Source organism: Falco rusticolus, chromosome 16 (genome assembly GCF_015220075.1).
Source record: "Falco rusticolus isolate bFalRus1 chromosome 16, bFalRus1.pri, whole genome shotgun sequence".
Classification (NCBI taxonomy): Eukaryota; Metazoa; Chordata; class Aves; order Falconiformes; family Falconidae; genus Falco; species Falco rusticolus.
Window position 1 is genome coordinate 5057565 of NC_051202.1, and position 21595 is coordinate 5079159.

The window sequence follows — 21595 nt, forward strand, 5'->3', positions numbered from 1 at the left end:
GCACGAAGGTCGCTGGGATGGGGTGAGCCCCCAGGGAAGGGCTCCCAAGGAGATCCTGCAGCCCGAGGTTCCCCTGGGACGGCGCCTGCTGCGGTCACTCCAGAGTTGTGCTCGAAGCCTTGAGTGATCACCTGGAAGAAGTGGTGATAAGCTTTACCTGGCAAACAAGCATCCTGATGAAGTGAAAAAGCCTTCTGCAAAGGTAGCACAGTCCATCCAATGGTGCCAGAAAGCTGCGTGATGCCTCTCCTCCCTTGTGCCTTGTCCTGATGAGAACCTTATTTTGGCTTGCAGGAAGCTCATGATCTTGAAGCCCACCGAGGAAGACCGTGGTATACTGTAGAAGGTGGACAACTTCTTCTTGACCACTGGAATGATGGCTTTTGGGGAATCATGAAACATCTTCTGGCCACTTCCAAGCATCTCCCACTTTCATGCCCCATATCCCAGCGAGCAGCAGGATGAGGTTCCCGTGGGGCATCAGGGAGCACTTTAAACCAATGTTGGTCCTTTGAGGCTTCCTGTCTAAAATCCCCTTTCATCTGATCCCCTCCCCAATGCCTTTTCCCCACACACAAACTTGTCACCACTTCTTCTCCCAGCTCTGGAGACATCTGCTTTGCCCATGTCCTCTAGAAATGCTGAGGGGAGGGCGAGCTCGTTGGGAGAAATGTCATAGTTCTTGCTGCCTTTAAACAATAACTTCTGAAAACATCTGAAACAGACATAATTCTCCTTTTCAAGAGCCCTATCTGAGCAGCTCCCCAAATGCTTGGCTCTGGCTTCAAAGTTGGCGTTTAGCTATAAATAAATAGCATTTCATTAAAAAAAAAAAAAAAAAAGGAGAGAAATTAGCCAAAAAAAACTTATACAAGCAGAAGCTTAACCAATGCCAGATAATGGGGCAATATGGATTTTTATTTTTATCCACATGGGTCCATGTGCTCTTTATCTCCCACTGTAATTTATCCTTATAAATTAGGTTCACGATACTAAAATAACGTTCTACCCTTTACCTACCACAGAGAAAGGCAGCAGAGTTTCAAGTGCTTTGAGATCCTTAGATGAAAGGGACAACAACCTTGACCAAACAGCCTATTACTAATAGTTAAATGCATGCAAACACTTTGCTGAGCAGGGAGAATGCATGTAAAGGTGAATCTTAACTGGTCCTTAATTGGCAAATTTATACCCATTAGGCTGATGCTGGGTAAGGAGAGACTACAGTTACTGCTGTCGTCTGTCCTGAAGCGGAGTTTTAGTGTCCCTTCCAGAATAAGCTTAGCACCTGATGGTGTGGGCTCTTTTTCTCCCCGTGCCTGGGAGCTTCTTCCCACCCCAAGGGCTCCCAGGGGTTGTCCAAGCCGTGCAAACCTTCCTCCACCTTCTCTTCTATCACCTCTTCTTGTCTATTCTTTGAATGATGTCCGTCCAGGATCTTAAATCACTACGGCGTTAGGAGAAAAAGTTCTCTCAAGCTCCCCATTCATCCCTAAATGATCAGCCGAACTCGGTGGCTGGGGACTGTCCTCCCCATCCACCCGAGGCACAGCCACAGGGGACGAGGCAACCCTCCTGCCCAAGTTCACCTGATTGTCCAGCAGGAACTTCAGGGCTTTTAAGAATAACATCTCTTGGAGTTGGGCCAGGATACACAGAAGCCAATGCTGCTGGGTCAGGAAAAAGCAGAGGGGTTGCAAAGTCAAACCCTCAGAGCTACGAATGGCCACTGAGCCTGGCTCTGCCACTTGAATTTCCCCCTCTCCAAGGCTTTTCTGGGGGGCTGGGGCTGCGTTTCCCTCCTGTTCAAGGGGTTTCTGGACTCACTGTTTTCTTTTGTGGAGGTGGCACCAGGAGCATTTGGTTTTCTGTCCGTACACACGCTGGATTTGCTGCTGCTTTCTCCAAGCCTAAGTTTCCTCTAGCTTCAACATTCCCCAAGGAGTAGTTGTGTCCGACTTCGCAGCACAGACAGGTTAGTTTGGGATTTTGCCTCCTCCATCATCCTTCTGACACCTTTGTTCAAGATGCACTTTTGACTCTTTACATTTCACCCATCAACAGTGAAAATTCAGACATGGATAGAAAATGGATTTACCCTGCTGACCTTATCGATTTCAGCAGGGGAGCTGCACACCTTTTGCTAGAAATACTCACACCTTTCGGAGGCAGTTGTGGTTTTCCATGACCATGTACAAGCCAAGGAGGCAGGAGACCCCACGCTTTACCCTTTCCAGCTGGAGACAGCTGGCTCATCGCTGCACGGTGCCTGGTCCCAGCTCATCCTCTGATCTCCTCCAAACCTGGGGAAGCCTTGGGGATTTGAAGCCTGTTGGGATGCTCGCGTGAAACGCATTTATCATTTTCCCTCAGGAAAGATATGAGCAGTTCCTAACTGCAAACACAGCCTGGGTTATTAATACCCAAACCACAGAGGTGAGAGTGATGTTCTCGAGAAGACGAGCTCTTTTCAAACCTGCTCATCAGCGGCACATGCACTTGCTGCCTAAAATAGGTGCCACCTTTACCTTTCTTCCTCTTATTCCCCAAACTGTAGTGCACTGAGGTACCGCAAAGACTAAGTATGGACTCTGTGGTGTGGCACTCGAAGTAGCATCAAATGGTGTTTGAAAGAGCAGCCCTGGAGGAAGAGCATCGCTAGACAGTGGGGATTTCCAGTGACTCATAGCTAGTATCAGAAATGCTTTAAGATGTTGAGGAAAAAGGGAGCTGAAGTGCACTGGGCTGGTTTTTACCTGCAGTCACCTGCTTATCAGGCATGCCTTGTAGCCCAGGGTAGATTTTTTTTTGTTTTTCTCTGAAAAAAAGAAGTGCTTTTTCTTCAAGTGCACCGCAGATGTGGCTGTGAAACCCCCGGGAGCTGCGTAACATGCCTGGCCAAAAGTGACTCCTGATGTCAAAGGCATGCGCAGGGCTTTACCCCTCTGTAAGCCTCTGCCTCCTGCAGCACCCCAAAGAACACATAAAAAAATAAATAAAAAAACCACATAGAAAAATAAAAAAGTAGGTCAAGATAGGCAAAGAAATAGTCTGCATTCTCTCCTCTGCACTGCAAGCATTTTTCACCTTCTTTTAACCCCCCAACTCTCCCAAAGTAATCATTTTTTCTTTACCAGAAATATACAGTTCCCTCCATTTAATTTAATTAGAGCTGCCTTTGACCGTGGCCTTCAGACCTGGAAGATGAGTGCCACATGCCGTGTGTTGCTCCTAACCCCAGCAGCTCCCCTGCCTCCTCAGGGACTCTGTGCAGGACAGACAGAAGATTAGTGCCTGAGAATGCCTCATCCAGCCTGAGTGCATGGAGATAAGAGATAAAAATACGTCTGCCTTGGGTATGTGCCTGCTTTCCTCTGCTGCCGGAGCTAATCATCTGATTTTTGCTGGACGGCAGTCTGTCAGCGCCACCTCTTGGTCCATGGCCCGCTGGCTGTGCTCATCCCACCGCCACGGGCATCTCCATCCCACCGCCATGGGCATCTCCATCCCGCCACCATGGGCATCTCCATCTCGCCACCATGGGCATCTCCATCCCACTGCCATGGGCATCTCCATCCCATCACCATGGGCATCTCCACCCCACCACCACGGGCATCTCCATCCCATCACCATGGGCATCTCCATCCCACCGCCACGGGCATCTCCATCCCAGCACCATGGGCATCCCAATCCTGCCGCCGCAGGCATCCCTGTGCCACTGCCACGAGCATCCCACCACCGCACGGATGCTTCCCACCTCCCTCCTCAGTGTGGTTTCCCCAGAGGGTTCAGGCTGAGGGTATGATAATATACCTGAGGTCTGCAAAGCATTAACGTGAGGATATTGTCAGATATATGAGCTCATCAGGGAAGCAGGCCAGACACATTTGTTACCGGGAGAGAAACTACTTCTTGCCCTGACCCACTTCCAACTTGCTTTGTCTTTATTGTTATCTATCAGCACCTTCCTTACTCATTTGGAATAGCTGGTTAATTCCTGTCCTTGACCACCTTCTCCCCTGAATCCCCTGCAGCTGCTGTAGGACCTGGTATATCACAGAGAAAGGGGATTTTTTTGTCAAAAGTGTCTGTTCTCTTTTGATTCCACAACATTAAAAAATAACAGGTATTTCCAAGCAAATCAGTTTGCCTTGCCAACAGTGGAAATTTTGGCAAAACCTGAAGATCTCTCTGGTTTTTCTTGTTCCTTTGAAGGAAAATACCTTGTGAAAATCAAGGCCAGGATGCAGGAGGAAACCAGGAAGGAATCAGTGCAACCTGGCATCACTGGTGCATGGTCAGAGCTATTTTCCTGGGAGGACTAAGTAAAGCAGTTTTGGTGCAGAGACCTCGGAAGACACCTGAGTTTGATCTGTTGCTGACATCTAATCCCTCAGCTTGTGAAACTTCTCCTACCCACCTATGAGTTGTTCCCAGTGGATGCGCTGGTGACTCCCCATAGACTTTGGGAGAGGAGGAAAAGCTCAGATCCCCCCAAAATGTTTGAAAAGTAAAGGAGATGCTTGCAGTCTTGGACTGCAGCGGTGACCAGAGATGGAAGAAGGCTGCAGACCAATTTGAGTGATGGTTTCATGCCTGTGAATCTATGGAGAAAATAACAAGAAAGCAAAAACATGGAAAAACTTGGCAAGCTCTGTTGAAACACAGAAACTTCTCAATTTACCCCCAAGTGTATTATCTCCTTGAGCAGAGTAAGAATCCTCCCCAGGTCTGCTGGCCATAAGTAATGGGAAGAAGTACCATTTCCATCCATGAAATCAAGGAAATGCAGTCAGACAGCAACAGACACCAGCAAGGGCTCAGGGATATAAAAATATCGTGAAGATGGCTTTGGGAATGGATTCATTGCTCGGATTTTAAGTCACCCCTGTCTTTTTTGAGATTTCATTTCTTCTTTACATTTTTTCCCTTCCTTTGTTCTTCCTTTCTGCATTTTTCTTTTCTAATTTTAACGGGGACACAGCACAACAAAGTGGGGAAAGGGACAAAGGCAAAAAACCGAGTGGAGGTGCAGAGGTGAATTTTCTAATGAATTTGGCTAATGAGAAAGATGCCTTAGAGAAGATTGCTCGATGGCAATTTAAAGGCTCTTTCAAAAGCCAGTTAAAGCATTTTCCAACTCCCTCACCCGTGACTTTTAAATGCTTTTTTGAAGTCTGATTGCTTGAGTTTGGCTTTCGAGGCAAGAAAATAGACTAAAACCAGAGAGAGCCTCTGGAAAGCCAGGCTGTGCTCACCGATGCAACGTGCCTTTTGGCATCGTTTCCTCCAGCAGCTCATCCCCCACCTGGGGCCTTGACAAAAGAACTAAATAAATAAAGTTTGGAGAAAACAATAAAGAACAAAGGAGACACCCCACCCCCACCCCCCCCCCCCCCGGCTTCATAACCATCTCTTCCCTTCCTTGGTGACACCCAAAGGATGGGTTTATCCCAGTTCAGCAGAACTGGAGGTGTCAGCAGGTCCTGGAGGATGCACAAGGAGGGGATGAAGAATGCATCCAGGTTGTGCCTCTTCAGCTTCTCTAAGCTGCCACTAAATTAGCTTTCAGTCAGACTTGGGGACCTCACAGAGCATGTGGAGGGATGTGGTTAAAAGGTTTTCCCTGCGTGTAGTTGGAATTAGCAGCTGAGCCTTCGGTGGTTTCACCTCCGCAGGGGAGGCTGTGACTCCACCAGTTTGTGCAAAGCCTCAGCTGCAACGTGTCCTGCTTATAAAAGTTATGAAACTCTCAGAAACGGGACTCTTGATGATTCAAATCCCCCAAATACCTGCTGAGTTGGGGTTTTGAGGACTTATGCTTTAGTCTTTGGGCTAGGAGGGCTGGGAAATGAGCCATAAAACACACCCACGTGCGTGCACACCATGAATTCATTAAGTGATATATCTATCTCTCTCACGTCTGTGCGTGTAATTCCTGTTTCCTGGGGCTGAAACTGCACCTGAAGAGAGATGCTACTTACCACCATCCACAAAATGACCTCTTTGCACACCTGAGAAAACAAGAAGGAAAATGAGATGCACAGAGGGATGCAGGAGTCACCTGCCTGCAGCCTGTGCTGGTGCAGCTGTGAAGCAAGGGTAGCTCCAAGACCATCACAGATGCCTCCTGAGATCCCAAACGGGTCCGCTGGTGCCTAAAATCCACCTGTGCGGTCAAAATCCTGCTCGTACTGCCTTGTTGCCCTGAGCAACCTTGCACAGCACCCTGAGCATCCTGAGCATCCCTGTGGGCTGTGCTAATGCCCCGTCTCTGTGCTGTCCAGGTGGCTTCTAGGTTTCAAAGGGAGGTTATGGCTTTACAGGACCATCTATGTATTTGCTTTAACGCGCTCCTGACCTCAGGATAGGAATCGGCACGCTCTGATATAGAAAGAATTACACTTTTTCTGGGATTTTAAGTCTTTTTTTTTTAAAAAAATAAAAATAAAAGCTTGCCAACATGATTTTCTGGCAGATAGGGAACTCGTGTGCAAAGCACGTGTTTGTTGCTGAAGTATTTTTGGCAAATCAGGGTGGATTTGAAAGCCCATGCACTCTTTCATTCTTTCCTCTTGGAAAGAGAAACAGGTCCAAACCCAAGCAATTGAGCAGATGCCTTTAGTAGTTATGACAGTTAATGTTTTTGACAGGGCAAAGCCATCTGGGTTAAAGAATACAGAAAACCTGCAGACAGAAACGAAGGGAAAAGAGAGACCCAGGCTTGTCTAACGCAATACCTGAGGTCAGTGGTGGGATCCCGCAGGGCTGAAGTGCTCTGAGCCAGCTCCTAGGAGACGTTAACATTCAACATGAAACACATGAGATGATCAACAAGGTGCAGAAGGCTAGGGAGTAGAGGGATAATCCCACAAGGAATAAAGCAACGCCCAAAAGCAAAAAGCGAGGGTTCATTTCAGGATGTTCCTAAATCAGTACGTTGTTTTTTGCATTACCGAACATGCACGATTTTGCAAGCTAGGACCTGGGAATATTATGCTTTTTGTTGATTTTGTATTATTCCGTCCTGGAGCCCTAGGTCTGAGCCCAGGAGCTGTCTCTGGATGGCAGCTCATGGTTTGCTGAGCTGAGATACGGGGCGCTCTGCATTCCGTGACCTCAGCTGTGTAGTTTGTAACTGGGAGAATCCTCCTGAACATAGACCAGCAAAAAATTCTAATTAATTGGAAGATAAATGAGCGTGCTGTTTGGAACCAGCTGGAGACGCAGTCCCTTGTGTTACAAAGTCAGCACTTTCTCCCAGACTTCTACTTCAAGCTATTTTTAATTTGCAGTGGAACATATCATTGCTTTTATTTTTTCCCGGTCACAATGACAATGTGTATGGATGGGGTCAGGTTCAAAAAGTGAGGGAAAGAGATTGTGGAAAGAGAAAAACAACCCAGAAGAGAGGAGGACCTCCAGGAACTGAACTCAGCACTGACCTGGAGCACGTAGCTAACCCTTTCTTTGCTTAATTTAGACTGAGCGTAGGTGTATTCCGAGGGAATATTTGGATCCTTAATTAAGAATGATGATGTAAAAGGAAGTGCAGGCATAGTGAAAATGGATCAGAAAAGAATTAATTGACTAATAGGGGTGTTCAGAGCACAGACTTTGAGCTATTTCTGTTCCTCCTTGGGCTGGAGGGAAGCCAGGGTGTCTCTAAGGGGCTGTGCGTGGGGCAGGGAGCTGACACGGTACCCCATGCATCCCCAACACCGAAGCCACCAGGCTGGTCCCATTCCCAGGTCGTTTTTCCATGTGGATTCAGTTCAGCCTCTAGTTCTCAGACCCTCCAGCGAGCACTGGTAGGATAAAAAGTTAACTTCCCATAGAAAATCATGACTTGGTCCTCAAAAAGGGTGGAAAGCCCAGGCTTGAGAGGATGAGCAGCTGCAAACTGGGGTGCATCAGTGGGGTGCTGGGAGAACCAAGCAGGAATAAATACCGGAGAATCACTGCTCCTAAACGATCCTTTATTTGTTGGCTGCTCATTGCAACTGCTGACCTCAGAGTGCTAATAATCCTGAAGGGCTCTGGAGGCTTTTTAGCATGTGCAGTTTAATGTAATAAGCTTTGGCATCTAAAATGTTTTTTCCCCTTTTGGCTTCTCCTTTGGGCTCGAAAACAACGGGGTCAGATCAGTCTTCGAGCAAAGGGATGAAGACAACCCTCTCTTTAATGCGCAAAATTATATCATCGGTGGCCAGAGGTCACATCCTGCTGTCTTTTTAAAGATAACACCAGCCCCCTCTCTATTTCCCCGGTCCCTTATAAACCTGGCTCGACCCATACCCCGTAGCAGCAAGACTACACAGCGCAACATCTTGGATTAGTTATGAGCTTTTCAGATGAGCTCCAACTCATATTTCATATCATCCCCCCCCCAGCCGTAAGATCTGAGTTTGTCACATTTACTGGAGACGAAAGTACAAACATGTTTTATTCATTATCTGTCCTCTTCTCCTCAACAAGCACCTGCAAAACATTTCGGCCCTAGACCAGATCAACAAGGCTTCATTAGGCATGACACTTTCTCCCTGGCTTGGATGATGAAGCTACATTTTATCCCTGCACTTCCCGGCTGTAAAATTGCCTGGAGATCATCACCTTGGAAGAAAGCAGAACTCCCCAGACCTCGCAAGTGAGGTGGGGAAAAAGGGATCGAGGTCATTACGCAGCCCGGACTGTTGGGAGCCGAGGGCACGGAGTTATTTTAGCCTTGTAGCATCCAGGAGAAAGCACAGTCCTGCTTTATCAGCGGGGGAACGGGGGAGCACAGCTTTTGCACAGCCTCATACAGGGGGCTTGCCGGCTATTGGGAGCATACAGCCTCTGTTATTATCTTTATTTTAACCAGTAGCTGATACAGGAGCAGAGGTTCAAAGCTCCTTGCCCGCTGCAGCCCCAGCCTTTCCTTCTTGCTGGCTCTGCTCTCCTGGCCGATGAATATTTATTGGATGCAAAACAGAAAAGCTTCACCAGGAGAGGCAGAGAAGTTGTTTTCCCTGCAAAATTCAGCAGCTTGGGGTGAGCTTTGGAAATAAGGGAGGAAGAAGTCCCAACTCTGAATCAGGCATAGCTGAGGTTTTAAGCGCTGCTTGTCAAGCTTAAATAATTAAGAGAAGTATTTGGAATGATCTCCAGTCTTGGGCAGAGTGTGTGCCTTGGACCACAAGCATCACACCTCTACCTTTCAGCTGCTTTTTCCCCACCGAGTAGCTCGCTAGACCCCACATCTGCCCTGCCAGCCCTCCCTGGGGACTAAATTGCTGCCAGCAACTCGGTTCCCAAATACTCCCAAGTGATGGGGTTTTATTCTTTACATGAATCACATCTAACGCTGCGTTGCTCTTGGCTTGGCTGCCCCACGCATCTGTGCCCCAGGAGTCTTTGTCGCATTGCTTTCCTCTTAATTATCTTCATAAACGTACTTTTTTTTTTTTCTCCTCACCTTCTCTCTTTCATTTCCAAAGTCTTCAATCACTTGTTTTCCTTCCACCTCTTCTTGAGTTTTCTGACACGTGCAATAAAAATGCCAGTAAAATATTCATGAAGAAACACTGATCTAGGATCACTGAGATCCCGCCGATGAAGTGCCTATTGCTAGGTAATTAAAAGATACCACCAATAAAACAATATATTGTGACGAGCTAATGGCCTGCCACCGAGAGGGCCCAGGGAGATGCAAAATCCGATTTCCAAAGGTCTTTATGTTTAACATTACAACAGCTACTGGGTAAAGCGATCAAACAAAACAGCGGGTAGAGACATCCCCATGCCACGTTGGTTGACGGCAAAGCAGCGACATGCATTTATTCAGTGCTAATACAGAAGTGAGCTCTGAAAGATCAGCATTTCACTTCTTTGGGGTAAAAGCATGAAATAGTCCCAAGAACTGCGATACTTCATAGCCAAAGGCCTTTAGATAGGCAATGGGGCACAGCGGGGATGCCAGGGCCAGGCTGCTCTGATGCCTTCAGCATCTGCAGCATCCTCCTCTCAAGGGCTTTCACAGCTTTTTGATGGAGGGCTTTTTCTTTCTCCATTTTCAGCCCTCTGCCTGGTGATGTTTTCAAGCAGTTCCTGATCCTGGCAGTGGTGGAAGTATGGATTAAAGGGGAGAAAACTGTCAAATAATCTCTTTGAAGCACGCCTCAATATTCGTCACATCAATTATTCAGCATCCGGGAGCAACCAGCTCTGGACAGAAGACGCTGCCGACACAAAATACCCTTTTTTGTGGAGTTTCAGAGCAGGAAAGGGTCATTCTAGGGGAAAAAGTCCTAACACACTACTTTGGCACTGTCTGAAAGTGCCTTTATATTTTTCCTAAGGCTGCCAGGAACAATTATGGGTCAGATCCTGGCTGAGGATGGGGAGCAGAGGTTTAGCCATGCTCAGGCAGAGAGGGAGGATGGATGGGGTAGCCAAAAGCCATGCCCCTCTGCCTGGGGCAACTGTCACCCCGATTTCCAAATATGATGGGCAGAGAAGGACGGCAGGAGGAGCTGGACCCATCTCTTCTCGCCGTGCCCTTGAACCTGTGTAGCATCATGCACGTTTTACTGGAAAGAGGTGAATTTTCAATCCGGCAAGGAGGGGAAGCAGCCTTTCATCCCTTCGCCTGCCTTCCTCATTACCAACCTGTCTGCGCACAACCGGCTTTTTCATTGTGCGGCTCCGAATGGTGTTTTGCCAGGTTAAATATCAGCCCAGCAGCCAGACCTCTGATTAGATGTGTCCCTGGGGGCACAGCTGAATTTTGCTTTTAACCCCTCGTTACTCCCTGCCCTTCCCTCAGCATCCCCTGGCGAGGCCTCCCTACCCTTTCCTGTTATTGTCCTGCTTGCCTCTGATAAGATTAAATACGTGCCCTTCAAAAAAAAAAAGGCTTTTTTTTCCCCCTCCATGTACCTTATTGTTCTTCAAAGAGATGGGGAAGACAAGATCCCGCTCCTAACTCCCGCTAAGAAAAGCCCGTGATCTATGAGGCTGAATAAATAACCCCGAGTCCCTGTGGTGCGTGAGAGCAGCATTCACCTCGGTAATTGAAATGCGTTAACGGAGAGACCTTGGGTTTTGCTTTTTTAATTCAGTGCCAGGGTTGTGTAGGATCTTTTTTTATCTATTTTTTCTTTCTTTTTTCTTTTTCTTTTATTTTTCTTTTTTCTTTCAGTTTTCCTCCTTTCTCTTTTTCCCCCCCTATTTTTCCTTTCTATTTTTTCTTTCAGATTTTTTTTCTATTTCTTTTCCCTTTCTTTTTTTTTTCCCCCCTTTTGTGGTTTTTTTTTTTTTTCTTCCCCTATGAAAAGTGAAACGACACTCCGCGGGCCGCCTGCGAACTATTTGCCCTGCAAAGCCCTTTGATTCAGACGATGCCGAAGGTTTATGATGACTCGGGGAGGGTGGGGGGTGGGGGTGGTAGTTATATATGTGTTATGCTTTTTGCTCAAAGCTGTTTCTGGAAAATACGTACCTACAGCAAAAATACGGAGGTGCTTTGCATTTTCACTAAAACATCCCTGACAGGGCTGGCTGGCAGAGGGGTGGGGTGGGGGGGGAAGAAAAGCCTCAAATGAGCCCCAGGTGACCCAGAGGGATGAGAAATCACTTTGGTTTAATATAAGGTTGATGGTGAAACAGGGTGGTGTTTGCCAGGGCTTTGAGACCTTTGTAGGGAGAGGGACCTCCTGGGCGGAGGTACGAGTTTATTTATAGGGCTGTTTCCTACTGGCTTGCATTGAGCTGATGGCATGGCTGCGCCTAGTAAAGTAAGCACATTTAGATGCATAGATAACTCTATATATTAAAAAAAAGAAGGTTTTCACCCTAAAAAGAGGAGACAAGGGCAGGCTGGGGTCTGGCAAATGTTATTTTCCAGGTTCTGCAGTGGGAAAGCTCAGAGCTCCACGCCTTGGTTAGCGCCGGCTCCCCTGTGTCCTGCTGCAGTCCTGGGAGCTGGATCTTCCCCCCCAAGAGGTGGTGTAAAGCAACCCCCAGATTTAATACCGGCACATCACAGGACCCTCCACATCCACTTGACGAGTGTTTCTTCTCTGCGATACCTTCCATACAGACAGGGAGTGGTGCTGGAAACTTTTCGTTCCCAAAGCCCGGAGCTGGGGTGTGGAGTGGAAAAATGTCCCGATGCCAAGGGTTTGGCATGGCAAGAGAGGGATCTGATCCTGGTGTCAATTTGCACCGTCACCAGCAGAAGGGCCGAGCATCGTCGGGTGGCCTTGCGGAAAGGGGTCAGGGTCTGGCCCCCAGATCGCTCCCCCAAAGTGCCTGGTCTCCCCATGGATGGCAGTGGGAGCAGTTTCCTTTTTATCTTGGACAAATTAAATTAGGGTGGAATAATAATCCTCCGTTAAGTTCTCATTGAGCTGATGAGCTCAAAATTTTCTTTTCTTTCCTTTCTTTTGCCTCGCCATCAACTCCAGCAGTTCAAGGGACAGCAAAGCTGCTTTGGCCTCATCCTGCCTCCCCACTTGGGCAGCATCCAAAATTTCTCAGCAGAGGCTTGACCGCTGTTGCAGCCCTCGATGGGTCCTGCCGGTCTCTTCAGGGGGCTTGAAGCATCCCCACCTCTTTCACCCTCGGATGGCAGGTAATAATTCATCGCCAAACGATGCCTTGCAGAATAAATCTGAATGCATCCCCCTCCAAAGAGGCAACCCAGCACTCCAGGCGCTAAACCAGATTGGAAATTACAATTACTGCCCCACAGGAAAGCCCAGCATTTACTGCAGCCCTGCACTGGGGAAGGGAAAAAAGACCAAAATGAGCAAAGCTGCGTTTTGTGGAGCAAAATACCATTTTTTGCTTTAAAATCACCAAACTCTTTCAAATCACGTTAATATTTATGGCTGCTCTTGCCATGCGTAGTGTCCTATAAGCAGAAGTGCCGTATGGAAAGCATCTCCCTGGAGGCATTGCATCCACTACTCTCCAAATCTTCCTTTCCCCCTTTCCCGAAACTGGAAAACTTTTGCTTTTTCCAATACCTGCCCAAATCACCGTGAATTTTACAAGAAGGGAAATTTCCTTTCTCATAAGACAAAGGGTACAACCTCCTCCTGTTGCCACCGTATTAAAAGATCCCCGTTCCCTAATTAACCCATCTCCCCCCCAGCCTGTAGGTAAAAAACCAACATCCAATACTCCCCAGAGCGTGTCCATGGCTTGACAGCCTTCAATAGGTTAATTTTTCAAAGTGGTAAGCTGATATTTCTGTATAAAATGCACATCTGCAGGGTAAATGCTATTAAGTGTCGGTGAATTATGGTCCCAGAGTACAGATCACTTGAGCCTTAATGCTACAACCACCTTAATGTTTTTTTGAATGAAGTTGCTGCTAATTGCTTCCATATGATTTCTTTTTTTTTTTTTTCTTCTTTTTCAATATCCCTCAGTTTTTTGCTGTACCATGTATGATGCTACAAATAACAAGCAGGGAAATTACACTTTATTTAAGCCAGGATTAATGCCCACTCATGGGTGGGATTTTGCCTGGGGTGCTTGGCATGGAGTTATCCTTACAAGGTAAGGGCTTGCCCTTAGCCCTAAGCCAAAGGAGAGTGAAATATGGAAAATTCAAGGGGTTTTCCCCACAGATCAAGGGATTGAAGTCCCACCTTGACGCCCAGCAGTGTTCCTTAGGAGAAGCCTGTCTTTAGCCTCTTCTGGGGCCTTCTAGCTCAGTTTTTCTCAATGCAGGACTCAAAGGTGAGTGTTTTTCCCGCAAGGTAACGCCGTGCTCTCCATCTGCATCTGCAGCCCCATCTGGGTTGTTGCTTCCTCCAAGTGTATCACATCTAGCCAAGGCTACTAGAACCAGGAGCAAACCCTCCTCCATGAGCAAATGGGAGTAAAAATAAGGCTTTAGGGAGCAAAGCTTGTGGAGCTGGTGTAGGAAAGGGGGATAGAGATCCTGGGGGGTGTGGTGGTGGTGGTGGAGCAGTTTCTGGTCCACAGAGATGTCTGCAACCCTGCTATGATGGCCGTATGGACGATGGCAGGAGCAGGGTGCTGAGCACCGGTATTTCCCCTCTCAGCATCTGGATCCAACCGCTTGCTGCATCAGATCTGAGTGAAAACCCTGGGAAGTCACACCCAGACATCTCAGCCTGCACCTTGGCAGCCCTAAAACCATCACTGATGGCTGAACATCAACACAACTCCTATCAAAGAGATACTCCTGCATCCAGGGTTTCATACGTCTAGCGATGCGCATCTCAGGAAAGCCTTGATTCTAACTTTCTGCCTCTTAAAACAGTAGAAAATTAGCCAAACATCCCCAAAAGTCTTCCTGAATGGCTTTTTCATTCCTGGGGGGAGCAGGAGAGAGGAGTGATGCTGGTCGGAGGTAAGCTCTGCACTGGGAGGTGCTCTTGGGAAACTCACGCTCTGCCCACTTAGAGCCAGTTGTAACATGGGGGTATCACCTTGGGAAAAAAAAAAAAAAAAAAGAAAAAAAAAGAAAAGACTTTTTAGGAAAACCGTGGCTTGTTAAGTTTTCTGGAGCTGGAGAGGTCTTGGTTCAAACACCCTGCACAGCTCCAGCGGGAAGGCAGGAGGGCAATGCGATGTAAAGCAGAGCTTTGAAATAAAGCAGAAGGTGCTGGGTGATGGGACCACTGATTTACAGCCTGTATTTTTTACGGCCAGGTCTCGGGGGTTTACAGTAGAGCCCCAAAGCAGCCAAATTAATTAGTATAATGAAAAACCCAAGGGCTGCTGGAGGTTGTTGCTATGCATCACCCCTTAATTAAAGCCTAAATCCCTTATTCTGATCATGCATAGGTGCACCTCCGCTGTCTGTAATATGATTAACCTCAATACCAGTGTAAGAGAGAACAAGATATGGCCCAAAGGAGGTGGATAAGGAGATTTTTAGCTCTTGCTGGAGTTCAATTCAGGTCAAGCTGTCAGCAGGGACTGTGCTGGGTCTAACATTGCCCCCCCCCCAAGCAGATCCAGAAGAGGTAAAAGCATTTGGCTCCTGGGCACAGAGGAGATGCAGCTGGATGTCGGGGTCACCAAGCATCTGCACTGCCATGGAGACTGGCAAGAAGCCTGGATATAACTGCAAAAGGGGGAGATTGATCCCAAACCGGACAAAATCCAGATAAAAATCTTTCCGAGCACTACAGCAGTGTTGAAGCGCCTTCCCCTGGGTGGGAGGCTAATTGCTCATCCCATGGAAATGCTGCCTTTGGGGTTTTTTTTTTGCGATCGAGAACATCAGAGGAATGGGAACTGCAAAAGGCATTTGTGAACTGAAGCCAGGGAATTTCTCATGGCTTAATATAAAACAAACTCTTTCATTCATGAAACGTGTATTTCTGCCAGGACTAGTTTTACATCCACCTGTGCTTGTGTCACTTGGAGTTGTAATTCTCTCCCAAAGACTGACTCAGCCTGAATGTTTATGTATATTATATATGCCTGAGAATATATACGCATGTGACAGTGCTTGTATATATTTGTGTCTTAATAGCTATGCAAAATATTAAAATTTAAAGGGAGGAAAAGCACACCTGAGGAGTTAAAGCTTTACTATATAGGGAACTTAATTTGAATTAAGGGAAGGAGCTAGTTGAAAGCAGAATTGCTCTCCCCAGGGAACTCCCTGCACTGATGTTCCCCATCTGAACTGGGAGCACTGGACTCGCGCCGTGAGAGGACCAGGACTGGTTGCAATGCCGAGCTCCTCGCCGCTGCCTCGGTAGAGGCTGATGAGAGCTGCCTTTGGTTTACATCAGGCTTATTTGCTGGACTTAGCATGGCCACATAGAAGGCTGCACTGCATGAATTTGCCTTCAGCAATTAACCAGAAGGAAATTTACCCCAACTAGTAAACCTTAGAAGAGAGGGAATTCGTTAAACAACTCTGTTTTGCAAGCACAGGGCTGATTTTGCAAGTCAAAGAAGATTTTATTTTTTAATTGTATTTTCTTTAGTGGTTTTGCCAGGTGTATGTCATTTCTGAGCTCCAGCAGCTGAATGCAACAGAGACAGGCGCTCAGCTTCCCCAGATATTGCTTCTTGTCCTTTAATTCAGGAGATTTGTGGACTCACATGTGATATGACAACTTTGAAAGCAGGGAGTGGGGAACTTGAGGCTGATGCTGAGCATTGCTCACCACTGGGGTTTCGCAAAGAAAGGCAGAACCCTCTGCTTTCAAAGCAGAGAACAGAAAGTGCTACATTAGGGACTTTTTTTGGCTTTCTTCTAGTCTTTCACATGGTTTTCAGATCCCTTTTTGAGGAAGGCATGGCACAGGTGAAAGGCTTTCCAGCTGTTCAGGGCCAGCTGCCTGCAAGACCTGAACTTTCATTTCCCAGTGCAAACCAGCAGCATTCCCCTTCCTGGGGCTAGTTACTGGCCTGCTCACCTACTTCATCCCAAACCATGTACCAGTGGAGCTGTTTCATCCCAAACCATGTGCCAGAGGAGCTGCTTCATCCCAAACCACATACCAGGAGCTGCTTCATCCCAAACTGTGTGCCAGAGGAGCTGCTTCATCCCAAACCATGTGCCAGGAGCTGCTTCATCCCAAACCATGTGCCAGGAGCTGGAGCTGCATCCATGCCCTCTTCTCTTGCTTCTGTAACATCCTGCCTATTCCCAGCCAGCTCTGCCTGAATTCCCATAGTGCATGAATAAAGCAAACCCCTCCATCATGATCCTTGCAGAGCAAGGCAGGGCAGCTGAGGGGCTGAGGACACCGGCACTGATGTACCTCCAGGAATTTCCCTTGGCTCAGGAGATGACACGTGTGACAGCCAGCTGAAGGGCTGGAGCATCATGGCTACCTCCTCTTCCGCAGCAGCAGCAGTTTCCCCAAACCAGGAGCCACTGGCAGTCCAGTGCCTTGGAGAGGCTGATGGCAACCAGAGGGCCCAAAAGCAACAACATGTTCTTGACTGATGGGGTTGGACCTATGTGCAACTGGATGGTTCCTTGGGTGGGTTTGTGTGGCTTTCAGAGGGAGCAGGATGCCACCCTTCCCTCTTGGCTGCTCCACTGTCTGCTGGTTTGTGCTTACAGACCCACTCCAAGAATAAGCCCAACCAGAGGCTGCAGAAAACTTATTTAATTTTCCTTTACTTCACTTTTTTTTTGCATTTCTTCTTCAGATCAATTTTCTTGGCCGTCTCTAAAGCCTGATGCTGGTGGTGGCTTCCTCGGAGGCTGCTTTGCCAGCAGGGAGCAGAGGGAGTCTGCAACTGGCAGGCAGGCATTACCTTGCTGCCTCCAAACATCCCAGCTATCAGAAGATAAACCACAATTCCTGGCAGCAAACGATAGAAACTGAAATGTTGTCCTCTTCAGGAAGCCCTCACTGCCTGTTTTCAGGGATTCGTGGACCATGCTGTGGGGAAAGGAGGGTGAAACTGAGGCTTAGCACCAGGACTGCCATTAAATCTTGTCCTCAGTGGGCTGACCTTGGTGGAGGGGCTGTTTTCCACCACCCTTTCTTTTGAGAAGCACTGTAGGGGGGATAAATAACATGGTGCTTGACAGAAGGTCGAGGCAGGTCACCCTCTGGGACCTTTAGGGACCTTTAGGGATGTGTTTCCCCAGGCAGCTCCAGCTGGAGCTGAGCCAAAGGCAACAGCAGGACCCATCCCATCCACAGCACGATATTTCCCCAAGCTCAGGCGATTTTGGAGCACACACATGGTTCATTTGAGCCTGAGATCACACCAGTGGAATTCTGTATTTGGGGTCCAAAAAAAGCCATGGTGCTGGGCTCTCGCACTTGGTTACTGATGTTTCTCCTCTGGGTTATGAACCTCAGCTTTGGGGTCATCGCTCTGCTCTTTCAGCCTGATGTTAGAGGGAATCTCTTTACAAACACCTTAAAATCCCATTTTCTCTCCATTTCTGGAGAGAAAAGTGGATGAACGTTCCTATTTTGATGTATTTTTGCATGGGGAAGGAAAAGAGGTTACGCAAAGTGTCATCCCAAAAGGAGCTGCAGACAGGACTGTGGCTGGGAGCACCAGGGCTGGGTTTCTCACAATGTAAAACAACACGAAACCTCTCTGCTGAAGCCAGCAGAAAAAAAGAGAGCTTCTTATATTTTCTTAACCCTTTTCCCCTCTGCTTTTTTCCTTGGGGAAAAAAAAAAAAAAAAAAAAGAAAAAAGAAAAGATGCATTAGGGCCCAGGGCAAGCCCAGAGCTCTCCAGCCCCAAAGCTCAGCCCTCTCCTAAGCAGCCCCAAACAGGATTTTTTTTATAATGGGTTTATAATGTTAGCTGTTATCCTTGCAGGCAATCTGCAGCGAGGTTTCAGTGTGCCTCTGCATGTGTTTATCACATTACTTGTAATTACCAAGCTTTATTTTCCAGGTGGGGAAACTGAGGCACCGAACTCGAGCTATTTCCAGGTCAATACAGAGGTCCGGCTGCCCCGCTGAGCAGCCAGTCTGATGGGGCTTGTTGTGTGTTGTTGATGAGGATGTGCATTAATTTAGGAATTTAATATTTAGGGATTATAGCTCATTGGTAGCCTGGATGGCAAGTGCTTCTCTTTCCCCATCCCAGCTGCCCTGGGAAAGTCCATCACAGGCTTCCCTGTGAGCATCCCGTGGGCTATACTACCCTCGGGCTTTGGAAATGCTCCCACGGGAGAAAACAATTCCCACCTGCTCCTGAGCACACTGGTAAGCCTCCGTTTTCAAATCCAGAAAGAAAATAAAAATCACAAATCACGCCCTGGAGAATATTGATGCTGACCCATGTCACTTTGGGACAAAAAGGGCAAGATGAAAAACCCGCCTGTATTTGATGGGTTTGAAATGTGCCTGTTTATACAGGGATGCACATACGTAACGTGTGTGTTAGGGAAAGCCTTGGATGGTGTAAATCCTCCTGCAAGCATGCTCCTGCACTTCAGGGCTTGCCAAGGGGGGTGAGGGGATGGCTTAGATACACCTTTCAAGTCGGGGAACCCAGAAAATTAAGCTTTGCCCCAGGGAAATGAAAAAGAGCTAGAATCTATTAAAAAAAAAAAAAAAAAGAAAAGGAAAAAAACTTGGCCAAATCACTGCTCGGGATTAAAATATTATATTAAATCATTCGCTGAGTGTAGCTGTGTTGTGCAAGCTCTGAAAGGCATTTTTCAGCGTTGATGGCTTTCCCATGGCGATTTGTATAAATATTTTTTTCCCTTTGCAGTGTAGCGGTTGGGATGGCTGTGTTTGACTTCATGGGGGTTGTGTGGAGCTTGGCGACGAGAGGTTTTAGGAACTTTTTAGCAGCTCATCCCGTTGCCCTGAATTCAGCTCACCCCCAAACCCCAGCACATTATTTTCAGGTGTGAAAAAACCCCACAACCCAGCAAAATGTTCATTTCAAGAGCCACAAGGGAGGGGGGGGGGCGGGAAAAGCCTGAGGAGGAAAACAAGGGTTTGGCCATTGGATTTTCTCCTGGCATCTCCTAGGAGAGAGGCATGGGATGGATGTTCTTCATCTGAAGGGCTGCACTGCCATCTCCAGGTCTGCCTGCAGAGCCCAAGAGACACGTCTGTAAACTCAGACATCACCCCCGGTTAATTCTGCGGTGGCTTGGCAAAGACAAGCATCAAAATATTTGTGTCGAGCAGGTTTTTTTAACTAAAGCCCCTCTCATCTTCTTTCCCCTGTAAGAATTTATCACTGAAAAAAAAAATAATAAATCCAGCCTGGTCATTTTGCTTCAGCAAATGCAACGTGTGGATGCTGGCAGTGACAGTGGGATGCAGTGATGCACCAGCAGACGGCTCCCATCCCTTTCTGCGTCCCCAAATCTTGCGGAAAATCAGCCATTCCCATAAGAATTGCAATTTTTTATGATTTTCCTTTTTTTTGTGGGTGCAGGAAGTCCTGGTGTGATGTGCTCCTTCTCCTCTGGTATCACCACCTTCAAATAGGGATGTCCCGCCAGGGTCACACACATCTGCTGCGCTCCAGGCAAGGCACTGCTGCTGCGAGAGGGTCTGGATGAGGCCCGAGAGCATCCATCGGTCCATCCACACACCGGGCAGGGCTGCAGCATCTCAGCATACCCATGAGATGGCACTGGAGCCGCAGTGTTGATGCCAGCCCTGGGCAGGTGCTCCAGCTTGGATTTGGTGGGCAGAGTTGTCTCATTTTGGGGAAAAAAATAAATTTGGAAAAAAAAAAAAATTAGCCACTTTAGGGGCTGGGTCCCCAGAATTTCTTACAATTGCATATCTGACACAGGGCTGGGATTTCTTGCTTTCCTGGGGACCCAAGCGAGGTGTGGAGCAGCTCATAAAGAGGGAACATGTTGGAAATCAAACCAGCTGAGACATGGGGCATGCAGCAAGTCAAAGCAAGCTGGGGAGCACTTTGCAAACTCTCCGTTTACCTCCAGCTCCTGCTTTTATACCCTGTCAGTGGTCGAGGAGCTGATGCAGGAGCTTCAAGGCTGAGCTTTCCTACGCTCTGCCAAGCTATAAACCCCCAAACTGTTCGAGAAAGGGGTTGAGCATGCAGGGAAGGTGCTGGTGGGGGGCATGGTGTGGCTTTGGGCTGTGCACAAATGCAAATCAGTGCATATATTAGTGCATAATTAGTGATTCATCCAGAGCAACTCACCAGGTCTCTCACTTTATAATCTCATCCTGTTGCAGTGCTTCTCTCTTCCTAGCAGGTGTCTAAGCATTTATTTCTGCCTGGTTATGCTCACAAACCTTCTGCAGGGCTTTTCCTGCTGTGGCAGCATGTTGAGACGCACCCATGGATGTCTCAAAAGGAAGCGCATCCCTGGTGGCACCTCCAAAACCTCCTGAGCTGGACTGGTGTCTGCTGCTGGAGCAGCATCTGAAACGGTGTCATGACCCTACAGCTCTGTGGTGTGACCCATCCTGTCCCTTGGGGTGGGATGATTGTATGATTCAGGCCGTGCTCAAAGGCAGCTCCTTTGAGATGAAGCAACTGGAGCATCTCATCTGATGTTGGGTGAGCGCAGGTGGTGGTGGTGCTGCCAGGCTCTGCCTGTGCTTTGAGGAGTAGTGATGGGCAGGTCAGGATGGACCCCTTGAAGAGTGGCTGTTTGCAAATCCGAGACCTGCAGATTCTTAAACAAACCCCATAACCCTCACCAAAGATATCATTTCACTCCCTCCTGTCCTTCCAAACCACGCCAAAGGCCATGGCGAGGTGGTGTGAGTGTCCAAGCATCGTGGCGTGTTGCTTTTCACTGTGCTCCACAGATGCATTTGTGCTTCCCATATGCGCAGGGTGATTATTTCCCCCCAAAACACATCACAGGGCTTTCTGATAGAGATTTGGTACCCATGAGACAGCAGAAATAAATAACAAGTCCCATGATCCATCCCAACACATATTTTCACATTGCATCAGCTCCACATCTCCAAAATGAAGATCATTGCTCATGGGTGGCGCTGGGCTCCAGCTGTTGAGGTCAAGAAGAGACTTTCCCAGATGTTTAGCAGCACTTGGCACATGGACCGACATGGAAAAGCCTCCATCCACCCCATCAGCACAAGCTTAAGGGATCCCTGCATCCTTACCATCTCCCTGCTCCGCATTTCTGCAGACACTCA

The 21595-nt window shown here is 47.8% G+C and overlaps 1 long non-coding RNA gene across 2 annotated transcripts; it reads left to right on the top strand.

The window, feature by feature from the left end:
• Window positions 1-10938: 10938 nt before the first annotated feature.
• On the top strand, window positions 10939-19058 carry LOC119158261. 2 transcript variants are annotated; one of them, XR_005107817.1, is made up of 3 exons: window positions 10939-11050; window positions 12450-13734; window positions 14064-19058. It is a non-coding gene; the product is annotated as an uncharacterized LOC119158261 (long non-coding RNA). The 2 variants fall into 2 exon arrangements; XR_005107818.1 differs by having other exon boundaries at window positions 12450-12616; window positions 13422-19058.
• The last annotated feature ends 2537 nt before the right edge of the window (window positions 19059-21595 follow it).